Genomic DNA, 8,203 nt, shown 5'->3' on the forward strand with positions numbered 1-8,203 from the left:
TAATGTATCAGACAATATATCATCAGCACAGGCATCCTATTTTATATTAACTCTGAGAAAATCTTTTTACATTTTTAAATTATTATTGTATTTTCAGTTGTTGTCTGCAGAAATATCCCTATAAATAAATGTTGAATATCTGTTTGTCCAAAGCGATGTGACTCCAGAAATAAATAGGTCTTCATCAGTGAGTCACTCTATGTCCCTGCCAGTGCTGCGAAATTGAGCGGTGTCTATGACTTACTAGGTGGTTAGCACAAGATATTTGCCTAAAAAATGTTCGCCTCAGCAGTTCTCTATATTTTCATTTATTTGATTATTGTAATTTTCTTGGTGTAATGCTTGTAAATACTGTGTTTCCATTGCAATACTTCAGACTTCCCATTAACAAATAATCTGTTATTCTTAGACATGTCTCTGTTTAAAAAAAATCAATCATACATAGGATACCCAGCAGTACTTGAATAATTTCAGAACAGAAAGCCAAGCCATTGAAAATAGGAAGAAATATCAAGCAGGACCTTCAAAATTCACTACATATTCGAAAACAAAATCTAAATAATGACTTAGGTGTACAGTCAACATTCCAAGTCTACAACATCAAAGAATATGTTGTGAATTATTTGGATCTAAAAATGTGCTAGGCCTTTACATTATCTGCATTATGCCCCAAGCTCTATAAAGTACATCATCAATATTTTAGTGCCTTACAAAGTGCCTTGCTTCTTAGGTTTCCAGTGGTCAGTTTCATACATGATTATATATTTAATACTGTTGGCTGCTGCTGGATAGTGCAACCCATAAAACAACTCACTTTGTCTTTATGTGGAGCACTAAGCTCACACAATCATTTATTTTGAAAATGCTTGCAGAGCATTATTTTGATTGGTATGATCAAAAATTTATAACATTTGTAAGTCACAGCTCCATTTTATTAAGTATGATGTTTTACTTCATTAAGGGAAAAGCAAAGCCTTCCTTCTGCATTAATGTGCTTTACCATGTAGTTCTAAGAAATCAGCTGCCAGCACTGGATCAGTAATCACTTATGTGCTATATGTAAGATGTGTTGAAAAAAATAGTAGCAGAAAACTTTTTAATTTGTTACTTGTCTCAGTGAATGCATTCAAAAGATCAAATCCCTGATGCTGTTTCTGTAACTGTATCTTTTTAATCTATCCTACATTTGGCTTAGTCCAAGCAGCTAAACACTTTCCAAAACAGAAACTTCATTAGATTCAGATACACACTCAAAGGCCAATTTATTACAAACACTTACCATTTAGGTTTATTATTACTGACTGGAACCAATATGTGGATGTGCAATTTATTAGCTTCCCCCTACCACATTCATCAGTGGAATATCTCACTGCCATCTGGTACAAGTGTAAGAAGTATAGCAGCTTTTAAGTGTTTTTACACTCTACAGTATCACCACTGAGTTGACAATAGTCCACCAACAAAAATGTCTGGCATGGTGTCCCTTTAATTGACTAGCACGACTGAAGTAACAGATGGGCTGAACTTATTAGTCTGTTTAACATAGTGGGCAGTGTTGTTTACAGTTTTAAAAAACCGCAGCAACACTGTAGTTTCTGGTTCACTCATAACAATACAAACCATCATAGGTAGAATAGACTAAACCCATATTCAACTAGAAGTATTATCATTAAGGTAAAACAATAAGAGAAAAAAACTATTCTAATTAAACAACTTGTGTAGAATTACAAAGTATCAGCTTAATGTAGGTCCTGAGTAACTTATAAAACGTAGTCAACCTGCTTAGCATATCCAGCATCTATCAAAAAAAGAACTGAACTTGGGATACTTGAATAGAATTGAAAGTATTATAGCATAAACCTACTGAGAGAAGTACAAATTCAAAATATTTCTAAAGTGCAAGCAAAACAAAGCTATTTGTAAGTCAGTGTCAGCTCTGAAAATGATCTAACACTCAAATAAGAACTGGTCGTCTGTGGTTTATAGCAGTACTCTACCACTAATAGACATGCTAACGGGTTACGATCAGCAATGGTAAACTTACAAAGTGCACCTAAATGATAAACTAATAAACTGGCAGCACAGTGCAAGTTGACCTGAGGACTGCCACAACCAGGCTCTTTCTGAAATAGCACTGTTGCTATGTAGTCCTATGTTTCAAATAATTTGAGATTATGTTCTGAATCTGACTGATATGCTTTGACACACAGGCACAGAATTCCTCCTTTACGGCTTGGGAAAAAAATGGAAAAGGAAGCAATACAGTTTTAGGAGAACACTGTGCAGGATGAGCAGAACTCTCCTTTTTTTAGCTACATCTCATAATCCTTTCTGGAAATTCCTGCTGAAAGTGCTGTGCTGTATATTGTGTTGTTATAATGATGATGAGAAACATGGGGATGTAATATTAGAGTTGTAAAATAATAAAAGAGCAAGGAGATGACAGGAAGGCTGTGCAGGTCTAAATGTGGACACAAAGCTAACACACACACACACACACACACAGGTTCTTTTTTTTATTGCAGATTTATTAGAGCTTCTCAGAAATGCTGCAATTCTTGGCAAAAAGTTGTGTGATGTCATTCCTCCTTTACACAAATCCCATTGTACAATGACTCATGTTCGTACATCTGTTTGTATGTCATCCAAATCACAATTTATCAGCCCCAATCATTTTTTTAAATGGTGCCCTTAGAAATTTGAGGTCCCAATGCAAGGTTTCTTGTTGGGTAAGGAGAGGATCAGTAGCATTAAATAATCATAGGAGAATAAAACAAACAATTACACTGAATATTAAGAAGTTTAGTGTTGAAATGTACATTCATGCCATTTAGCTGATACTCTTATCCAGAGCAAGTTACAGTTGTAAAAATCATGTTACAGAGTTAGGCCAGTCTTAAACAAGAACCATTATTGGTATAGTGTGGTTTTCTTACCTGAGCTGGGAACCGAGTGCTAGACTTTGTTTGGAGGACAGCACATATAACACTATTCCAGCCACTACTTTAACCTTATTTTGCAGGAACCACTATGGGATATCAAATCAGTCATTCTGAAACTTTTTCTGATATTTGAACATATTTGCCCTTTTCAGCATTGCAACATTGTCCTAAGCTGCATGATTGGTAATAAGTGTAAACAATTCAGCAAATGTGCAAAAAAATACAGAGGCATATTGTTCTGAAGTATCTCACTTATTTCAACGTCAGCTACAGTAATTTTTTTCTTTCCATTAAGCAAATTAAAAATGTCTGGGTCATTTATGGTTAACATTTGCATTTAGCAGTTTTATGATTTATTTTTTTATGAGTGAAATAATTAGATTGCTAGAGACCAGAATAACAGCGAAGGATTCTCCAAAATGCCTTTTAGGCAAATGTGCAATGTTCCTGGGTTCTAAAGTGAAAATATCAATATTAATGTTCACGATTTTGGTCCAACTTCTCATTTTAGTGTGTGGAAAACGTACAAGGATAAAAGGGATGAAAAAGGACATAATTTGGCATCTTTTTTAAAGGTCTTACAAAAGTGATACTTCACAGACTTACTTAATGAGTTAATGAATGATAGTTGAAGTGACTTACACTTTTGGTCAATGGTGGGGGTTTATATGAATCTGACAAACTCTTAGCATTGGTTATTGTGATGTCCAGCTGCTCCAGACTGTCCCAGTTCATTTATTGCATTTTGATGTCAATCATAAAAATGTAGACACACAGCTTGAGCATTTGTGTACACATCTTTAAACTTTAAAGTGAGTGTCTATGATTGTGGGGAAATGCAGTTCTCTCAGTATGTTTACATTCAGAAGCACTGTGTCTTTTAAGGTGGAAAGGTTTGTTTAAAGTGAAAAAGACAACTGTTTTTGACTGAAGTTTAACTTGTCTGTACGTTTTTTATCCACTGTTTGACTTACCACAGAAACTAATTTGTAACTTATGTTTAGTTTTTAAGCACTTTTGGTAATACAGTTAATGGTAAAGCCATCTCCTGAGTCTGGACACATTTCCACCTTAAGTGATCCAAAACAGTAAAAATGTGTCACCGTTACCCATCTATGGAGCAAGAATAGAGCAATATCTTCATCTAAGTTCATGCATTTCAACATTTGAAGGTCTCTCCTCTGTCTAAATCAACTTAAGATACCTCTGCCATAAACAGAGAGAGAGAAAAAGCCTAGTGTACCGGATCAAGACAATTTATTTATAGACACTTGGGTCTTGTAAACACATTAGACCAGTTCCGAAAGCACAAGCAGACTGCAGAGCTATGATGAGGAAACATCTTCTGAATTTTATTAAAAAGTGTTTTTTTTTTTTTTATTACAATCATCAATGTTGACAATAAGATGTCTAAATACATCCTCTGGTCTTTTTTGGTATAGTGTATTTATTGTGTATGTTATTGTTTTGTCTGATGTAGAGCTCTAATATTACAGCTGAAAGCCTTGAGATTACATTGCTGGCACAAACTGTAATGGCACTTCTCTGCAACCTTTGTCTTGGCTGACATTATGATCCTGTTCAGTGACCCACGAATTGTCTAAAGCCAATTAGTGCTGTGGAGGATGTTGCACATTTTTCAGAGAATGCAGTATTAGTCAGTTTTGTGCTGTAAGCCAGTAAGATACCAGGAATCTAATATTTATTGAAAGAATTCTAAGCATGTTTGACAGAGATAGAAAGATAGATAAAACTTGAATATCCATGAAGTTTACACAAATGGAAATTGCCAATGAAAATACAACAAGCTACAAAAAAATACCTACAATATTTGGCTCAGTATAAAAATATATAGATTATGTAGAGGGATGATTCATTATGACCTTATTCAAGATGGCCACATTTTATTATTCTAAAGGTAAAATGTTGTTATGTAATTATGTTTAATAACCCTATGTGCTGTGGAACTGTGTCTGACCTTTCATTGTGGAGAAAATCTGCTGAACACTGCTTTGGAATTCTGTACAGATCATTGCAGTGGATTCAACACAGCTTGCCAAACTCGTTACTTAAAAAGCAGCAATATAAGGGGATTTTAGAGTTGTGACAGCCCTATATAGTATCACAAGCTGTAAGGAATTCTGACTTAAAGTCAAAATGCACTTGCTTGAAACTTTGTAATCCATTTTACTTTACCTTGGAAAAGTGGAATTACTACTCACTTTTCAACCAGTTTTCCATATGACATCAACGATAGAGGCCCTCAGGCACCAGCTATGCTGTCCAACTGCAACATTTGCAATATTCACACTAATGACTATTCATAGTATGGTTATTTTAATATCAAAATATCACAAATATTATTTGATTATTTGTTATTTTCACATTTTAACCCAAGTTAAATTCATCTGAGATGAAGAAGCACATTGCTTTGCAGTAACTTAATGTACCAGCTTATGCTTCACAGAATAGCTCAAGTACATGGGGACAGCCATGTTTAGAATATGTTTGAACCAGAATCGCTGATACATGCATGCTGCTAGGTGTTTGTATAATGGTTGTTTGATCATGTAAATAAAATCATTGGAGAAAATGACAGATTGCTCCTTTTACTGCTGAGTCAAGTGTTTACTGTGCTTCTGTGAACATATTACGATACTTAATCAATTAGGCCTGACAAAGAATTCATACAAATTACACAGGGAAATAATATTGAATCAAATAATGAAGAAAATAAATCTAGGATTACTAAATCCACACCTACATTTCCTATACTATGTAAATAAGCCAATGGAGGCGTTTTGGAGTGATTCCAGTTTGTGCTCCCACTGAGATTCCCATCAGATTCAAGTACAACAAACTTTATGAGATGTTTCACATTTCTGTGAGTCTAAGTTACTTCTTTGCTGCAATGTTTCAATCATTTCTATGTAGATCATAATTTTTCATAGCATATTGTAAAACAGTGAATTATTCATTGCAGAAACAGACAGGGGACAGCCACTCTAAGACAATATTTAAACAAAAATAAAACAAACTCCAGCTTCCATCAGTTTTTGGAGCAGAAAGTCTTATTCACAGCATCTCTCCAGGGAATGCTGTCCATGTATGAGTATGGATCAGAAGTGCAAAATCGATATAATTTGCATTTTTATTATTATACATGCACTTTCTGTTCTGCTTTATAAACTGAAATGAAAATGAAGTACCGATGCTTTGTCTGAATTTGCTCTTTATTTCAGTGTTACTTAAGTTTGTATTTTGTCATCCATTTTGCAGTGTAAGGATTCTCATAGATAAATCTTTAGGTTATTTCATGACTGTTCTCTAGGGAATGCTACAGACTGAATATTGAATGAGATAATAAACAAACACGGTATTATTGTGTTATGGCTATAAACGCTTGATGTACTTTTGTCAGTTGGAAACAAATTGTTTTGGTCTTTAATCATGATAAATAGACAACAACAAAAATCCACTGACATTTATCACTGTTTTCCATAAATAATTAACTTTGCCTTAAGGTAATATTCTAAACTGTGGATTTTACACATAAACCTTGCCTTTCACTCATCCCATTATAAAATATATTGGGACCATAAGTTGCCTGTTTATTATCATCCTTATCAGGATTCAGATCACTTCCAGAGTAAGAGTGTGTTTCCTCGAAGACTCAGAGAGGGATGTTTACTGCCACTTTCTAAGTAACTTGATGAATAACACGCAGTCCATTAGTCTTCCCATGCCAAAACAAAAATAAATGACATTTTGGCTAATTTCTCCCCTATATTTATTAGAAAACACACCACACACTAATGAAATTTACCCCTCTCTCATTATTCACAACAAAATGGGCACCAGATACAAATTTAATAAAGACATGTTTTTAGTTTGAAAAATTATTTCGACATGAATTCTGTTCAAATCAGTCCTTCCAACTAGCCCTTTTTGTGAAATTTTCCAATACGAATGTTATACATATTTCTTCAAAATGCCATCAAGATACTCTATATTTACAACAGTACAATGAGCTTTAAATCTGAAATATATACAAATAGTGCAAATGTAAATACTGTGATCTGAATAATATATACAACATTTTAGATTAACACAAACAAAAGAACAGCTGCTAACATTACATTTAAACAGAGGTATGGAGGTTTTGGATAGCAGAGACAAGTTTTGTAAATCCTCATCCTTCAACAGCAGTTGTGTTAATATGGAGATAGAGGACTCCAATGTATTAAGACAATTGCCAGAGAAGTAACTCACAGCCAACAGGATTTAATAAACAGTGAAACACAACACTCCATAACCACGAGTTTATAAAAATAATGCTGAAGAAAATCAACCACAGACCTGAAGAACTGAATAAAATTCATATGAATTTATCAAAGCTGTGTACCAGACAGTCTGTACAAAAAAACAAAAAACAAAAACAAAAATCCTTATTGGGGAATTCCAACACATTTTCGAAAAAATAATCCTACAGCCTATAATATTAGACAAAAACTTTGGTGCCATACCATTTTATAAAAGCCTATTATAGTGTGAAACAATTTAACAATACACACCCACACACAAAATTTCATTGTTCAACACTGTGTTCGTTATAACCCAAAAATATTATAATTTGTTAATATCAAGTGTGTTTTTATATGTTTTCATATTTAATAATGTTTACATTGAAAATTATATTTTTAAATGTAATAAGTGTTGGAAAAATGTGACTATCAATGAAGGAGGTTTAGTGCTGTTAAATGCTACAGGCATTTGGTTTGTATCACAACTACTGTGAACAATTCTGAATTGCCAAGTCTAGATTCAATGCTAAGTCTAGAATGATGCATGTTAGAGTGACAGACTTTTTTTTTGTATCTTAACCATATTTTGAAACATTGGTGGGGTTTCCTTTGAGGTATTATAGCTGAGGTGTCAGTTAGCAGAATTTTAAGGTTTTATGTGATCTAGGCATGAGTCTATGCTATATTTATAGATCAAATGCCATGTTGTTTTACTGCAATGCAAAATAATGGAAATGCTGAAATGTTACTGATAGATGTCTAAGGAAAGGTTGCACTGCAAAATGTTAAAATCTCCCATTTTCCCTGCTCTTGTTTAAAGTATGTGCTGTGGAAGTACTTAAGACTTCTTCAGTCATGTATCCATAGCAACGCAGGCAGGTTGCCTATTCTTTCTGCATGGTATTATCCATTCTGTCCTGACTGGCAAATTACAAAATTAAATTTAAAGTTCATATC

Source organism: Hoplias malabaricus, chromosome 3, assembly GCF_029633855.1.
Source record: "Hoplias malabaricus isolate fHopMal1 chromosome 3, fHopMal1.hap1, whole genome shotgun sequence".
Classification (NCBI taxonomy): domain Eukaryota; kingdom Metazoa; phylum Chordata; class Actinopteri; order Characiformes; family Erythrinidae; genus Hoplias; species Hoplias malabaricus.